Source organism: Acinonyx jubatus, chromosome A1 (assembly GCF_027475565.1).
Source record: "Acinonyx jubatus isolate Ajub_Pintada_27869175 chromosome A1, VMU_Ajub_asm_v1.0, whole genome shotgun sequence".
NCBI classification, from domain to species: Eukaryota; Metazoa; Chordata; class Mammalia; order Carnivora; family Felidae; genus Acinonyx; species Acinonyx jubatus.
Genome location: NC_069380.1, coordinates 204,723,676 through 204,741,364, shown reverse-complemented (window position 1 = coordinate 204,741,364; position 17,689 = coordinate 204,723,676). Strand labels below are relative to the sequence as shown.

The 17,689-nt window shown below is 43.1% G+C and overlaps 1 protein-coding gene across 8 annotated transcripts in view; it reads right to left on the bottom strand.

The window, feature by feature from the left end:
- The window catches only part of DAB2 (DAB adaptor protein 2), a 68,786-nt gene that overhangs the window by 40,383 nt on the left and 10,714 nt on the right, over positions 1–17,689 (bottom strand). The window contains exon 1 of one of the 8 annotated variants that reach the window (XM_027075779.2): positions 10,563–11,047. The exons of 3 other annotated variants lie outside the window; for them this stretch is intronic. The gene's annotated coding sequence lies outside the window, so the exon portion shown is untranslated. Of the gene's footprint in view, positions 1–10,562; positions 11,048–17,689 lie in introns of those variants that run through there. 4 more of the 8 variants (XM_027075778.2, XM_027075773.2, XM_053201269.1 and 1 more) reach the window with 4 other exon arrangements.

Genomic DNA, 17,689 nt, shown 5'->3' with positions numbered 1-17,689 from the left:
CGAGTAAGATCCATGTATGAGCCATGATGAATACTCCATTGGTAGGAGTTAACCCAAGGACTTGAAAAGACCATACCATCTGAAGAATTTCAGTAACAGCTTGTCTGCCTTTCTCAGGCCCTGAGCAGATATAAACTAGAGGAACACATGGATGTTGCTCATTATAAATAACCTTAAAGTTAAAAAAAAAAAAAAGACTCAGAACTGTCTTACTCATACCAGTAGATGGTAAGGCGAGCTGAAATTTCTCATTTTGCTCACTCTATAATAATTTACAATCAATAATGCAAGTGAGAGTAACTTGCCATTCATTCACTTGGCCATCTGGTTATTGGTTATTGAACACCTACTGGGTGCCAAGCACTGTGCTGTGCTATACAGACTCTGATGAAACAGATGTGGTCTCTGTTCTCAAGGGCCTTACGATACAGAGAACAAGCAAGTGTTAGTAAACAACTGGTGCCAAGTTTTTTATTTTTTATTTTATTTTATTTATTTGTTTATTTATTTATTTATTTTTATTCTTCAATTCTTTCTTTAAATTCTAGTTATTCAACATATAGCGTAATATTGGTTTTCGGAGTAGAATTCAGTGATCCATCACTTACATATAACACCGAGTGCTCAATAGGACAAGTGCCCTCCTTAATATCCATCACCCATTTAGGTCACCCTCATCCCCACTTCTGCCCATCAATCCTCAGTTTGCTCTCTATCTCGTGGTAAGTTTTTTAGAGGAAATGCTTCTGATGAAGGTAGAAAGTCTCACTGCCATTAATAATGTTTTGTAAGAGCAAAATTAATACTACTTCAAGGAATCCCACATAAACTGCTTTCTTCATATCAACCATGGAAAGATGCAAATTTCATCTTAAGGGCTTAATTATCGTCTTCGACACGCGGTTTTCAAATTATGACATTTACTTAAACCACTAATTAGATAGAGGATATTTACATTCAATGTTTGAGAGTCTCCTACAACCGTATTACAATCTGGAAGAGCATCTGTGTGACAAAAACAGTGGGAGGAAAGAATCTTGTGATACACTAGGTTATTAAAGAATGTCAGAGGGCACCTGGGTGGCTCAGTCTGTTAAGTATTTGACTCTTGATTTCAGCTTAGGTCATGATCTCACGGTTCATGGGTTCAAGCCCTGAGTCATGGGTTGACAGTGCAGATTCTGCTTGGGGTTCTCTCTCCTTCTCTCTCTGCCCCTCCCCCACTCGTGCATGCAGCCTCTCTCTCTCAATAAATAAGTAAACTTAAAAAAAAGAATGTCAGCGATGTTTCCTAAAAAGTTACCCAAATTTCTGAATCAACATTATTTTCATAAACACCAGAAAGAAACACTATGCTCACTTGGCATTCAGCTTTGTCATTCAGAAAAGCAAGCGATTCAGAGATGACATGAGCCTCTGTATTCTAGAAGCAAACTCCTAATTATCAGATTTTCTGAGTTCAATGGTGTCACTTTCAGATCAGGCAACACTACTGACTTACAGATTTTAATGAAGCAGTATTATGAAAATATAACCAGGGCCACCCCCCAAAATAGCTTTGGTTATTTAAGCGGCATAGTCTGGTTACAAGAGCACTACAAAGGGAGTATCTGATAACCCCTGGTCAATGTCAGTCTTTAAAAATTTGGACTTTATAACCACTGCAATAGTATGCCCTTAAACAAGTGTTGGCTGCATAAAGTATAAGGGTCCAAATCCTAAAACAGAACACAGTTTCCTCCATTGTTTCTCTTAAAGGGTTTTCATAAAGAAAGTTGAATATTTGTATCTCTATACGCTCTCTGGAAACAGAGCTACAGAATTTATCTGGTACTTGGATTTACCTAAAAGATCTATTCGCAGTACGGTCTGTAGTTTAGAACAAAGCTAAGATTTATCTTGGACTGTTCACATGTCTACCGAATCAGGCAAACTTTTGGCCCTCTATTTTCTATAACTACCCTTTATGTCCATACCCCCCTCCCTCCCCATCAAAAAATTTCAAAAAATTATTTTCAGTATTCCTCCCTAATCTTGCCTCATTGCCACCCCCAAGTTCCTGTTTCCAAAAGAGCTATACTTCTTTATATCACGTATCTTGCCCCTCACAATTAGCCAACTCATATCACGGTGTTATTTTGCTATTTTCTGTACATATAACATAGGTACTTTTTAATATATTTAGAATACATAAAGTAAAGAAACTCTTTGTGGGATGAATTTTTCCTTCACCTTCTCAAAAGGGTCCCATGAAAATCTAAGTCGTAAGGCACTAGTTGTAAGTGACCTACTTTTATGGCTGAATTCTTGTGGTAATACTTTATCGGACCTCATGGCCTTCCTGCTTTTGTACTAATCACGTCTATCTATCTGTCTGTCTATCTATCTATCTATCTATCTATCTATCTATCAATGTATCTTTAGAGAGACAGAGACAGAGACCTGTTCCCTAGAGAGGCTAATCTTTTCCATTTGCCCTGGACAGACACACACACACACACACACACACACACACACACTGTGCCTTCCTGTGTTGCCTTCCTCATCTGTAATACTTACTGCCTTCACCTGCATGAATTTCTGCCTGTCATTCAAAGTCCACTCAAGGTGTGTTGCCTTAGGGGAGTCTTCCCTGACCTCTCACCAGCGGACCGCTTTTATACACTTGCCATGACCTATTGTTGCCCTCTGATTCATGTAGAACTCTTTCTCCAACTCAATGAAATTTTTAAGTCAGCTCCTACTTTTTGAGGCCCCACACAGTGTGGTAAAAAGCAGGGCACTTAAAACATTAGGGGTAACGCATAACTTCCGTTTGCTCCTTAATATTTGATTTGGCGGACGTTTTCTCTACTTTGCTGATTTTTCATGAAATACAGGTTTTTCTTTAACCGCTAAACCATCTCTGCTCAAATTCATACGACCAATATAGCTAGGTTAATTTATCTGAGTCAGCATTTTCTTTTCCTGATTTAACAAAGAGATCTACTGCATAACAAATACAGATTTAAGTTCTTGTCCTTACATCCAAGTCTCAGCACAATCCATCTCTCCTTTCCAAACCCATCGCTTCTCTTTCTGCCATCTGTACTTTCTCTTGGTCACACTGGCCAGTCTGTATCTTTGGACATACACCTGCACAATTTGCTTACGTGCTTCTGCCAAAGATGTGTTTTTCTTCTGACTTCCACCATTCCTTTAAAAGCCAAGTCCATTACCACACTGGTGGCCTTTTCTTTCTCTGGACCCTACCTGTGTCACTTAATTATAATAAAACCACGGGTTAGTTGAGTAGATGCCATTTTTTTTTTCTAAATTTCTTATAGGCAGCAATTGTTGGCACTTATATGTCTGCTAGCAGGTGTCGGGTAAATATTATCATCCACCTTTCAATTACAGCCAACTTTTAGTCACTGAGAACTTTAGACGAGCAGCATAAGTCAGAAATCCCAAAGAACAAGTTAGCAGGCAGTTAAGCAAGCATCCATGCATCAGGATACCCTTCAGAAGGCAGCCTGGACACCGAATAAAATGACCTTTTCAATTCAAGTCTATGAGTTTTTCCAAAATCTTCAGTTATAGCTGAGCCTTGCTCCAAGCAGAAATCGATATGAAATCTCATTATCAACCAGATGCGGATAGAAGAGCCTATTCTATCAGTTACATATTTGTCTTCTACTTAAAAAATAGGATTGCAATTAAGATGTTTAACTTTAGAAGGAAAGGTTAAAACACACACACACACACACACACACACACACACACAACCAAAAATACCACTACCACCGCCCAGTGTTAATGTAATTAAAGCACATCTGAGACTTTCTTTTAAAGAACAGACATTTGAGCAACTACTATGTGTACCATTCCCACTCTGACCCTCTGATCTAGAGGTCAATTATATGTTTCCCATCTGGATTAACATTGCGCCCCGAAGCCCAATTCTTCATATAACTCAGCATTCTTCCTACAACTATCCTAGACCACTGACAAATGCTCAAGCATATGATAAAGAAATGGTAATAAAAACACTTTAACATCTGTGTGACATATTCTAGAAGATTAAAATAGGCCTTGGGCCCCTAATAGGACACATAAAATATGAAAAATCAGTGAGGTCATTTGTGTGAAATGTTTAGAACAAGGAGGGCAGCTATATCCAATATGGACACATTTAGTGAAGCTGTTCATCACTGTCCAGTTCTCTGAGTATGAATGAACTCTAGACCTTAGGAGGACTGAATTGTCCTGCCCGGATGAGATTTAAGTGGTACCTTAAGAGTTAATATTTGCGTGCCTGTACTGGTTTATGAAGCATCGCCACATTCTCCTGCTTGACCCTCACATTTTATAGTTTCAAGGTGTGCAAGAAGGAAGGTCTCCTAATTTTCAGCGGAAATTCGTCTCTAGATTTTAGCTTGCTTAAAGTTCACAAACAACGAAAGCAAGAACATTTTCCAAATATCAGCTTAGTTGTTGTACCGAGAATTTTGGTTCTAGAGTAGGGGTGCTGCGGACACAACGGCTCTGAGAAAGTTTTTTTTTTTTTTTTAATGGGTTCACCTTTAACTTTGGGGCCACCTATTCTACTGATGGAGAAAACAAAGCTCAGACATGATATCTCTTGTCTTCAATGGCAAAGCGACTGGTGGTCCCAGTCATTTGCCGTTCATAATCCAAGCTCTTACCCACTAATCATGTGCCACCTTCTCGAAACCAGGGTTCCAATTCTCTAATTTTAGATCACACCCTTGTATTTTTCAGTCTAAGGTGTGATCTCTGCTCAACATCACTCTCTGATTAACATCAGGCATTCTTAGGACTGTTTTGCAGAGTGGGTGAGGCAACACCCAAGGGTCAAAGACGTGAGCAGCGTGCCTAAGAAATGGTGCAGCTGCCACCGCAATGCAGATCCAGAGTCCGCGGCCTTTGCTTCAGGAGGTACAGACTTTCTTCTAGATTTCCACTCCCTAGGAGTTCTTTCATTGTCAGGCTAGCAACATAATTAACATAATAGGTACTTACTAAAGAAACACCAAGATTCAAATCATGTTTGAATCCTGGCTTTCCCCTTTAATGGTAGGTAGGACCTAGGACAAGTTGATCTGCACTGATCAGATCTGAGCTAAGAAATGGAGACATTTTTTCTATGGTAAGTTATTTGAAGTGAAAGTTAAATGGGAGAATGGAATGGTACTTTATAAACCATAAAGCTCTATAAAAACTAAGTGCAGTAGATTCATTTACCAATTTGGAGAGGCCTTCATCTGCACTCTCGGCATTGCATAAAAAACAAAATAAAAAGTTTTATAGGTTAGAGAAAACCATCTGGTTCAAGGGTAATGATCTAGTTTACTAGAATCTTTTTTAAAAGAAGTAACTGGGACAGTCTCCTAATAAATGGAGATTAATTATGACCTTAAAAAAACCCAAAAGTGGAGAAAGGATTTGGAAGTGAGGTGATATATAAAACTAAGGAGTATATCGGTTTTCCTAGGATCGAGACAGCAATAATTGAGACAGTAGGAAAAATGTCAAGGTCTGTCCTTTTTCATCTTTTTGCATCCTAAGATTCGGTTAAACTGAGCTATGTTTAAGTGCTTTGCTTGTTATTTCCATGACTGTAGGAACCCAAATACTTTGTTATGCTTTCCACTGAACAAGTGGATTATAAAACAAATGAATTGTGAAAGTTACTCTTAGATTCACGCAGAGGGCTGGTTGAAATACCACTGGATGAAACCTACCGCTAGAATTTGGCTCAGTGGATTTGGGATGGAGACCAAGAATTTGCATGTCTAACAAGTTCCCAGATGATGCCAATGTTGAAGTCTGGGGACCACACTCTGAGAACTACTATCTTAGATGAATTCTCTCTAGCTGTGAAATACACACCAAGGCAACTAAGTGTCCAATCTTGGAAGACAGAATGCATTTTATTTTTTAAATGAGAGCTTATGCATTTCCTCTATCACACAGAGACCGAAGTCTATTTCAGAGTAACAGACTCTTTGCATCACATTGCTAGAGAGAGATAGGACAGCTGTTTACTCAGAGAAACTGTTAAAGCACATATCCCTCACCCAAAAGTCTTCCAGGTTGAATAGTGTTTTAAATCTCACTCTGCCAGGATTCCTAGTCCCTATGCCACCTGCTCCCTTACTTTGTGGTTTCCTAAAAATCTAAGTGACAGCCCTCACGCTTCCTCATTCTGCCTTCTGGTAATTTCCTTATAACCGACCACTCTGCTTGCTCAGGTCATTCAGAATTCTTGCTGGCGTAAGGCAGTTAAAGGTCACTTGCCTCAGCTAGCTTGTATAAATTATGGTAGCAGAGAAAAATTGCCAGGTTTCTTCAATACTGAGCCAATAGCTCCCATGTTCCTGAAATTTTGTAAAGCTTAAGGTTTGGCCACCTTGATGACGTAAGAATTAGTGAGACTTAGCCAATTAAGTGGTAAGATTAAAATAAGTTTAGAAGAGGAAAAGGGTGAGGTAGGTAGACAGGAGGCTACCAATAAAAAAGCAACTTCCATTTTTAGACCAGGAAGCAATTTGTTCAGATTTTGCTTGCCCTGGAGTGGCAGGCTTCCTTCCAGGGTAGAAGGATGCAGGAAGGGGAGTAACCATGGCAACCTGCCCAGCTATGTGGGCAAGGATAGGATGGGGCCGCACGCACTTGGAAGACTTTATTTCTAGCCTAGTCACTCAGTGTAGTATGGGTGGTCCCTCCTTTCCCACTTCCTTCTAGTTTCATGCTGACTTGGGGAAGAACTGCTCTTTCTCCGCAGGGAGGCTGAGAGGGGGTGGAGACTTCAGCGAGACCAGAGGAGGTCAGCTTGACCAAACCAAACTGCAGGCTTCCAGGCAAAGAACGGAGAGTAACTCCCTGTCTGTTCTAGCCTCGCGTGAGCACAGCAGACGCATGGCTTTGTTAATATGAAGTGCTTGAATGATTCACGTTTTCCAGGTTGATGAGCAGCGCCCTATTTTGATGGAGACATTTCCCCCCTCTGCCTTCAGTTTTCACAAAGACACATAATTCAGTGGTTCAGTGGGCTAAATAAATAAATAAATAAATAAAACACATTTCTAAGTCAAACAGAATAAAGTATTCTATGCATAGGGGCATCTGGGTGGCTCTGTGGGTTAAGCGTCTGACTCTTGATTTCGGCTTAGGTCATGATCTCATGGCTCATGAGTTCAAGCCCCGAGTCAGGCACTGTGCTGACAGCATGGAGCCTGCTTGGGATTCTCTGTCTCCCTCTCTTTCTGTCCCTTCCCTGCTCGTGCTCTCTCTCTCTCTCTCTCTCTCAAAAATAAATAAATAAACATTTAAAAAAAGTATTCTGAGCATATTAGACTCACGCTCCTCCCAACAAGCTTGGGGTAGGTACTCTTATTCTCTCCAGATAAGAAAGCTTAAGTACAGAGAGGTTACGCAAGTTGCCCAAGGTCACTTAAGCAACAGTGGTGTGGCTGGGATCTGAACCAAGGCAGCAGGATCCCAGAACCCACGCTCTCAACCCACTACCTGACTGTCCTGGGTGGGAGGCAGAAACTGGCATGACTTCTAGTCCTCAGTGTCCATTCTCGGCCTGCCTTGCCCTCCTCATTAGAAAGTAGCAGCTTTTTGTGGAGGAGGAAACTTGACTGCTCACTTGCCTCCTGATTCATGCAATCCCGTCAGGCTCCGTTCCCATGAGTTAGGTTCCCACCAACCACACCTAACCAACGGTACAGCTAGTTCACCACAAGGTGACTCTGGCCTACCTCCGTGCCACTCAGTGGCACGGCTTCAAGTCGAGAATGACACACAGCACCAGAGAGAATTTTAAAAGAGCACATCCTGTGACTCAGGTGTCTCAGATTGCCAGGGTAGTTCTCGTTCTGATTCCGTTTGGAGGACAGAAAACCTGATACGTTGGATCTGTGAGCCGAAACTCCCCAACCAGTGAGTTTTCAAGCTTTTCCACCTAGGGAGGTGTGCTGTGATAACCATTAGGGCAACTGAGCACACTGGAGAGCTCAGTCTTCAGTAGGCTTCTCCAGTATTTCAGCACCTCCGCTTGTCCTTGACATTAGTTACATCCTCCGGGCAGGAGAGATTGAAGGAGAGAAACACATGGAGCCTTCAAAACCATTCAGGTAAAAAAATATCAGTGGGAGCAAGTTTAGGCTTAGGGTAGAATTAGAAACAAAGCAGGATATGTTTGCTGTGCCACCAAGAGCCCACGTATCCACAAAGCCCCCTGCTGGCCTATATCTTCCTACTCTCTTAATCTTCAGATAATTGAGGCATGACCAAGCAGGCCAATAAATATCGCCCCCAGCCCACCTGGCCAGAAGCTTCCAGAGGTCCCGGTACCACCTCATGCCAACAAGTGTCTTAAGAGCAATTCTCTTCAACTCAAACAAGGAGACAAAGATCCACTCAACCTCGTGGAACAAGGCACCAAATAAACCTAATCCATAGGAATTTGGACTTTTAGTTGAATCTAAAATCTGTAAAAAGTCTGAGGGGAAATGTGGACTCTTCCTCAGCAAGTTGGACAAGGCTTTTAACAAGGGCCACACATGGCTCCCTGCCCTCTCTCACATCCTCAGGGGAAGATCCGATTGTGTCCAAGATGGCGAGAACGGCAATGACGTTTGTGTCCTGGCTCAAAGTTGGAGGACATTCCACTACCACCACTTTGTCCCAGCCGCCCAATAAAATGTGGGAGGGTATAGCTTAAGAAGAACTGGTTTCTAGAGCAGTCATTTGGATAAGAAGGGATAGAGATGAGAGTGGGAAGGGGAAGGGGAAGTTAGCTTATTCACCAATGGGAAAAAGAATCCCGTCTGCCTCAGGGGGAAACTGATTAGGAATTTAGAAGTAATCAGTCCCAGAAATACACGTTGGAAAAGGCCACTAAGTCTTCTCCCCGCTTTTTCTAGGACACTGTCTACATTGCACGCTCCTTGTTGTATTAAGTGTGGTACTGTTTATTTCCGCATGTGCAGTGCTTCAACAAAAAAAGGTCCTTCCCCAAAGATTAAGGAGAGCTCAGTCCCAAAAACTTCTGAATTCTCAAGGCCATAAACTTTCCTACAATGTCATCAAGGCCTGTCTCCCTTCAGTGAGGGACAGAACCTGGGGTGGGCGGGGCAGTAGGCCCAGAGAAAAGCGGCCTAATTGTGGCCTGACTGCCAGTGCCCGAAGCAAGCATGGAGATGTCATGGAGCGTGGAGGGGAGCCATTTGGTAGCTAGGATGCTCCCCCATTCCCAGCTAGTTCCTCCCTCCCCACCAGCCACTAGATGCTCCTGTGTCGACCTCCAGCCCGCAAAGAAGATCAATTATATATCCCATCAAAGCCATTCCAAGAGCCTTATCAGACATCTTGAAGGCATTTTTGTAGCTGCCTTCTTCCTTCAGCCATTACTTCTGTTTGAGTTAGTTTTTGTCTTACCTCCTTCTCCCCCACTCCTCTGCTTTGCCTGATTAGAGCCAGAAATTTTTTCATTAGGTCACTTTATAGTGTAATAACAACATTTACTATTCATGAAGTCTCCCCTCCATAATTTTTAAGTCTTTCCATGTGTCTGGAAGCTTATTTCTGCTCTTCTCACTTTACAAGTGTGCCTCTCTTCCTTCCAAACACAAACCAAAAAGAAAGAGGAAAAGGTGGGGTGGGGGTGGGGGTGGGGTGGGGGAATGCGGTGGAGATAACATCCAGATTCTTTAAGTGCTTTTAATCCAGTTAAATTTCCCTTTGGACTCAAACAGCTCCCTGCTGAAACTGACTGTGGACCTGAATTCCAGGCTAGGAATTGAGTCAAGAGGAAAGGAAGCAGAAACAAATAACAGAGTCAGCTCTATGCTATGAAAACCGCTATGCTGACTGGGGCTCCATGGTTTTAACCCATTCATTTTTCCCCCCTTTTCTAGAATTCTTACTTAATCTTTCCAGCCAGTTTACAGCAAGCAGGCCAACACCTTTTAAACGCTCCAGGGATTTAAAACAAGTTTGTTCAGTCTCTTGGGCAGATACTTTCTTAAGAACGCGGGTGTAAGACAAAGTTCACATTTTCATGCCAAACGTTGTCAGTCACCAGGAAAAAGCTTCTCGGGGGTACAAACCAGGTCCCCAGCCTTTGTCACAGGGCAAAAATAAACACCCTTGGAGGAGTTAATTAGGCGGTCAGCAGCCACACCAGCGTCCTACCAGGGTTGCCCACAGAGCTTTTAAACAAGCACACACAAGCACACACAAAAGGAGGTGCTTGTTAAATGTCACAAGCTGGACATCTGGAGCCCGACCCCAAAGGTAAATGCATTCCGTGGAAGCATTCCTCGGTTGTCAGGCCACAAAACCGCCGTTTCCCCAAGTACGGTCTCATTTCTAAGATTCCCCCCCACCTCCACTCCATCCTTTCCCCCCCTCCACTCCATCCCTCCCCCCCCCCCCCAACACACACACACTGTCCCGGATCTGCATCCCTAGGGGGAAAAGCAAAGGAGGGGAAGGAGGTCGCCAAAAATGGAGCCACGGGGAAGAAGGCCGGGCAAGCTACTCACGGCCAGCTAGCGCCTCCGCGAAGCGAGCATGACTCCCGGGTGCCGAGCCTCCAGGCTGCCGCGCAGCCGACACGGCGGGCCGCGCTTAAATAGCCGCCGGCCCGGGAGCCTCGGAGCCGCGCGGCCACTCCCGGCGAGATATGGTTCTAATCAGATGCTGGCAGCCGAGGACTCCCCAGGAATGCGCCGGGATGTTTTTGCTGCCTGGGCTTGGTAACTCCCCCTCAACGTGTCTGCTGAGTCTTCCAAACTTAACTGTTTATTAACTCGAGCCGCGGCCACGCACGGCGCCCGGCTCCCCTCGCGCGCGAGCCCCGCCAGCGGGGGGCGATCGCGCCACCCCTCCCCAAGCCCCGCGCCGCAGAGAGGAGGGAGGGTGCAGCCGGAGCCCCGGCCTCCCCAGCTGGGGCCGCGGGACAGGGGAGGGGGCAAATAAGGACAGGAAAGGGAAACTCCGCAGGAAAGGGGTGGGATCCACCGGACCTTCGTTTCACAAATTCCTTGGCCGGATTGCCACTTCCAGTGATGTGGCACCCGAAGTCATCCTAACCCGTTGGGGACCGTGGAACAAAGGGCTGCCTTTACGCCTGACTTTCCTGGCGAGAGGCAGTGGGTCCCAGCGCAGATCTGCGGTTTACAGCGAAATGGGTGATCAGCCCCTTTACAGGCGTGGTCTCCGTGGGGGCACTTAAATTGGTGGGGAATCTGTGTGTGTACATGTAAAACATACTGTATTTAGGTATGACATGACATCCCGATATACAGCTATAAAAGCAATACTCTATGAAATTGATATAAACAAAAACGTTCGCCTCTATGTAACCTAAGTAAGCTGAACATCTGATACCAACAAAAATTATATATTTCCGTTAGCGTGTGCATCTGTGTGCAGACACGTAAGATGAACACTCTCCTGCACTGATTTCCACAGTGGTCCCTATACCTCTATGAAAAATATGAAACGTAAGAAACATATTTGAAAATGTGGTGCTCAGCACAAGGCATTCTCATCTTGGTGAAACTTACCAAGCTGGGAATTCATTTTCTCCATATTTTAAAATCATGAGCAATTGTACAATATCCCCAGAAACTCTGTCACTTTTTAAGAAATATGAAATTATTCCGGTGAAAAGCATGTCTGTGTTCCTGTTTTGTTTTGTTTTGTTTTGTTTTTTAGGTTGGAAACGGTGTGTACTAAATGTGAAAGTGCCAAATTATGAGTTGGACGAGAAGGGGTTATTGATTTCATCGAGTAAGCAACACACAGTGGATTTGCATCTTACCTCTGGAAACTGAGGGTTCAAATCGGGCTCATGGGACACCAAGGATGTATTTTGTGGTCCAAGCCTAGCCCAGCTGTAAAGCCGCAGTGTGATGGGCACTTCCTGCTCTCAAGTAGGTCAGGCTTGGGACCGCCAGGGAGCCAGGGGCACCGAGCGGCGCCACCCTGCCACAAGGAGAACACCACCTCTCCTGGCCTCTGCTATTTCTGCCACCTGTCTCATCCCCTCACACCTGAGGGTGCGGGGGTGGGGAAGGTGGTGCTGACAGTTTTCAATGTTGCTGAGATGGTTTGCTATTATTAAAAAAAAAAAGGACTTCCTGTGAATGATAAGAAGTATGTAGACTTTAATCTTAGGATAGTATTTACAACATTTATTCAGAGAACTTAAATTCTGGTACATTTTAGGATGTAGTGCTTTATTTCTAAGACCCAGAAGTCCAGAAGGATAGTTTCACCTCCAAGGCCTAAGTAGCTGAAAAAATGAGGCTGATTTCAGGCAAATAGAGACATTAGCAATTCAGGGGGAAAAAAAGGGTTTCCCTTTTCACTCAATAGGTAATACTTTCTCAACTCAGAAGTGACCACCCAAACCTATTTTTTTTTATTTTTTTAATGTTTATTTTTGAGAGAGAGAGACACAGACCATGAGCGGGGGAGAGGCAGGGAGAGAGAGGGAGACACAGAATCCCAAGCAGGCTCCAGGCTCTGAGCTGTAAGCATAGAGCCCGACGCGGGGCTCAAACTCACAAACCGTGAGATCATGACCTGAGCCCAAGTCGGACGCTTAACCCACTGAGCCACCCAGGTGCCCCAAACCTATTTTTTTAAAAAATCAAGACTCTTATCAAGCAATATTAACTTATGTTTGCTCTACCAAATGGAAGGGATATGTCTAAGGAACCAGAGGAAGAAAATGATTTCATCCGCAATGAGCTGGAATTTCAAGAGAAGACTTTGATGAAAACGGTCCGTTTATGAACTGCGGGCTCACACATACAGCTTAAAATAGACGGCCCTGTCATTTTACAGAGAAATCTTGAGTCCACAGTGGAGAACTCTGATTTGAAGAGTACTTTTATATCTCTAGGGTGCTGATACTGCTTCTGGCAGTAATTCAGTGTCTTGCTCACAGTAAGAAGAAAAAAAAGAAGGATGAAAATAAATTTAACCCTTTTAATCTCTGATGGAACACAGTCTCTTGCCCCATCAAAGCTGTTCACTTTTCAGTAGGTCTAAAATGAACTCCCTTCCAGCTGGAGAATCACACCCAAGACCACCCAGATGTTAACCCTGCTTCAATGGTCTTTTCTTATCACCACTGAAATTTAATGTTTAGAAAATTAAGGTGAGGAAAATTTAATGCAGTGTTTGAAAAACTAAGTTCCTTGCACGACTTTCCCTTGCACAAATCCCGTCTTCGAGGGAGAAGGAGAAAAAAAAGAAAAAAAAAACCCAAAAAAACCTGACGACTGTGTTCCCAGCCTAGGAAAGGGGTAGTTAATCCCGTGATGGCTTGCTGAAGAATGCATGGTTTATTATTAAAGTAATCTCTTAAGATTTTCCTGGAATGTGCTTCCACAGCAACTCTGCTTGTGCAAGCTATCCTATGTGTGTGTCTTTTCTTCCATAATTAAGCTGGTTTTTCCCCCGTTAGCTCGCAGACCTAATGCTTTCTCTCTCCCTTCTTCTATCCCCCTCCCTACTCCTCTTGTCTCCCTTAAACATCCCATTCTGAATCCTTCCATTTCCCGTGAACTGAAATGGCACTTTGGATTTGGTCCTAGGTGAACTGTCCGAGCACCTTGGTGCCTTGTTGGACACTTCCAGATGTTCTAATCGAACAAGGACTGGTTAAAGTTTATGGATCTAGTGAGGTCACGTCTTTTCTTTTTCCTCCTCAGTGTCATAAAAAAATGAAGAAAATAGCTATTGTTCCCAGAAAATGTTCTTTGACCTTGACTTATCCTGCATGTTTACAGATACAGAAAAATTGACCCTATCAGATTTGGCTGTTGGTAAGGCATGACAAATATTAGAGGCTTTCCTATTATCTACCTATCCATCTATCCATTGATCTAACCAAAATCTAAAATATCTGGAGGGCAGTCTTACTGAAGGCAACCTGTTTTTGTTTTGTTTGGTTGGTTGCTTTGGTTTATTTTCTTGGTTATACATGTATAGCACCTCAGAACACAATGCTTGGTATTTGCTTGTGATGTGTAGGGCTAGTAAAATTCAAATGGCACTTGATAAGTTGGGATGTTTAAAGTGAAGGACTTTAAAAATCCAATATGATAAATTCATATAACTAATTACATTTTGCTACCAGTATAAACTTTTATAATGAGAAGTTGTAAAGGGGAAAAAGAATACGCATATGAACTACCAGTTACAACATCTTCTTTGGAAAGCAATTTGAAAAGAGTTGTTAAAAATAAAAATGCATAAAATCCTACAAAATGCCAGTATTAATTATTATTGTAGCCAACACTTAAATAGTTCTCCATCCTATGAATAAGAATCTATCCCTAGAAATAAAGCAGAGATTTTAATCACTGCATTGTCCATAGTAAGAACCTGGGAACAAATTTTGTCTGTCAATAGGGGAATGAGTGAGTCAGTTCTGATTCATCTGCACTGTGAAATCATATGCAATCATTTAAAAGAATAAATTGTGGAGTTAAGCCTTGTAATATGGAAGAATTTCTATTAGGTATTGTTGAGTGAGAAAAACAAGATAAAGAAAAATGTAAAATATGTTTCTGTTTTAGTAATACAAAAAGCAACACCTATCTGTGTGTGTGTGTGTGTGTGTGTGTGTGTGTGTGTGTGTGTGTGTTTGTATGATTATAAGGGAGACTAGAGACTGGATTGCATTAGAGATCACTGGGGACCTGACGGAGATGAGAATAGACAGGGGAAGGAAGGAGGTACAAGTTGTGCAAAAAGGGAAAAAAATTAAAATAGCCTATATGCAGATCTATAGAGATCACATTTGTGCATCTACGTGAAATGGTATATACACAGGTTTGCCTAATTTTTTTTTTTAAATACACCAAATGATTTTAAGATAAAGAAGGAGAAGAGTTATAAAAGAAATCCATAAAATAGCTTTCAGGGTGCCTGGGTCACTCAGTCATTTAAAAGTCTGACTTCTGCTCAAGTAGCAATCTTGTGGTTTGTGAGTTCAAGCCCCACATTGGGCTCTCTGCCATCAGTGAGGAGCTCGCTTCGGCTCTTCTGCCCCACTCTCTCTCTCTGCCATTCCCCTGCTCTCTCTCTCTCAAAAACATATAAACATTAAAAAAATAGCTTTCACTGAGGTGTTTTCCTCAAGATCTTTCAAAAGTGAGTTGAGTATTCATCATGCGTTCTCATGATCTCATCTGGCCTTGAGAACAATAGTTCTCCAACATTGATGTTCCCAGCAGACACTCTGGGAGCTTGCGACAAGGGCTAATTCCTGGCCCCAGCCCCAGAGACCTGGACCGGAAAGGCATGTGAGTGGGTCAGCAGGGGGCACGAAGTGCCTGGGAATCTGAGTGCTTACCCACACTTCTGGGTGATTCAGATGCTACAGTCCTGGGTACCACACTTTAAGAAACACTGAGCTCTCCCACAACCAAGAGCATACTCACTCTGTCCTTCTCTGAGTGATGAGAGTTAAGTGGATTGGGCAGAACTGCTAGGATGAGAGGAGGCAGGTGCCATTGGTCTTTAGACATTGGCTTTTCTCTCTCCCATTGGCTCTCGACAGCTTCAGACAGTGTCCTGGCTTTGGTGGTGACTCTCTCCCTGCTCCTCCCCTGTCAAGGCTTGTTTTCAGAGAAAGATCTGATATCAGCCGTGTACACTGACCTATACCCAGACATTTGCACTGCATTTCCAATCCCGTGTCTTACTGTGGCATGAAAGGCACCGCTCATTGTTAAAGAGATCTTAGTCATCAGGAAGAACAGGGACAGATTTTTTTTCCTGCTTTGATCAGGTGAGGCAATTGTCAACTCCACTCTGTACCCAGCTTAAGGTTACCGGAAAGAGAGAAGAATTAGATGACTTCCAACTCCTAGGATGACCCTCTACTACCCCTGAAGTCATACTACATCTTGGCTTCCAAGGGACCACTGGAAAACTGAGACGGGATGTCATGTAAATGCTTACCTCTGTGATACAAGGAAGGAAAGTGGGATTTAGGATCAGATCTGGCTTAAAGTTCTGGGTGTGTCTTTTACTGACTGCAAGACTTAGGGCAACCGGCCTAACTCCTCAAAGGCTCAATTTCCTTATCTATAAAATGGGCCTTCCCTGTCTCCCGCTCGTGTTTTGGTTTTTGGTGGAAGTCAAAGGAAATCGTGTTCAATGAGAAGAGTTTGGAGAATTTGAGACCAAATGATGACTGTAAATGATGTTAAAATTATGCAAAAAATACAGTAGTACTAGAAAGTTGTTCTTGTCCCAAATTATTTCTACTCCCAATGGAAATTCTGCCTAGTAAATCATGTGTTAGGTAGCTATGTTCCTCTGGCTGTGGGGAACTTTCTTAAGGTTGACTTCTCCGGTGGGATAGTCCTGGACCCTGATTTTCTAACATGTTAGTGAGGATCACTTTAACGGATCAATTTAATCCTTTCAAAGAAAGATGAGTAAATTTCTGCTGAGATGGGGATATTAAAACGGGAGAAAAGACAGAAAATGAGAAAAGGGGGACTGAAGACCAACCTCTTGCCCTTTGGAGTTCTATTGCTCCTACTGAGAAGCTGCCTCACTGTCCACAGACACTGAATTCAATCCAAAAATCTTTCTACTCTCCTTCAACTTTGGCCACATGCTGGGCTGGGCTGGCCTAACAGCCTCAGTTGTAAACCAGAACAGCCATCTGTGCATCGAGAAGGAATGCTATCTTCTGTAGTCATTTAATACTCAGGCTCAAATTCACATCTTAACTAGAGAACAGGGAGAACCCATGTCTGGACTCCAGAGTAACCCTACTCCCCGATTCTTTTGAAGCTTCTATATGTGTGTGCGCCCATGCTTATGTGCAGTTTCTGAAGCAGTGCACCCTAGGTTCCACTGGATTATCAGAAGACCCCATGACATAAGACAAGGTTACATTCCATTGCGCTCTGGGTGTATAGCCACATTCTTTCTACCCATTTTTATCTGAAGATTTTATCTGAGTCTTTTGTACCAATCTGATATTTTTTTTCCCCACAACATTATGGTCAAACAGGTTAGGGCAAGTATTACTGTTTCTAAAGGTTAAGAAATATAAGTGCAGAAACTTTGATTTTTTTCTGTTTACAGAGTTAGGGACAGAGCTAGAACTGTCACTCAGCAATTCTGAATGATCTAGAATGTATGGCTTCATGCAGTCATGACCCAAACAATATTATAAAGGTTATTGGCACCTCTGAGGGTTCACTGTATTCTGTCTTGGTCTGTCCACACCTGGAAAAGAGTATCTGTTGAGGATGCCCCTTCAGATGCAGAAGACACTGGCAAATCAGAGCAGGGCCGCTTGGACAGTGAGGGAATATCTTGGGAACTGAGAACTATGGGCTTTGCCAGTGTGGCCTGGCTGAATTGGGCAGGCGTATCCAGGGAAAGAGACTCCTTGGGCACATCAGGTGGGTTAGGGAGGGAGATCTGTGAATAGTAGAGCTCTTTCCAAATACCCAAAGGCTTGTCACGTGGAAAGTAGATTCAACTCCTTTCTTTGGACACAGATGGTAAAAGGGGATCCTGTACCGGGTTGAAGAGTGTCCCTCCCACCCCTAAGATTCATGTCGACATGGAACCTCAGAATAGTCCCTTTGGAAATAAGGTCTATGCACATACAATT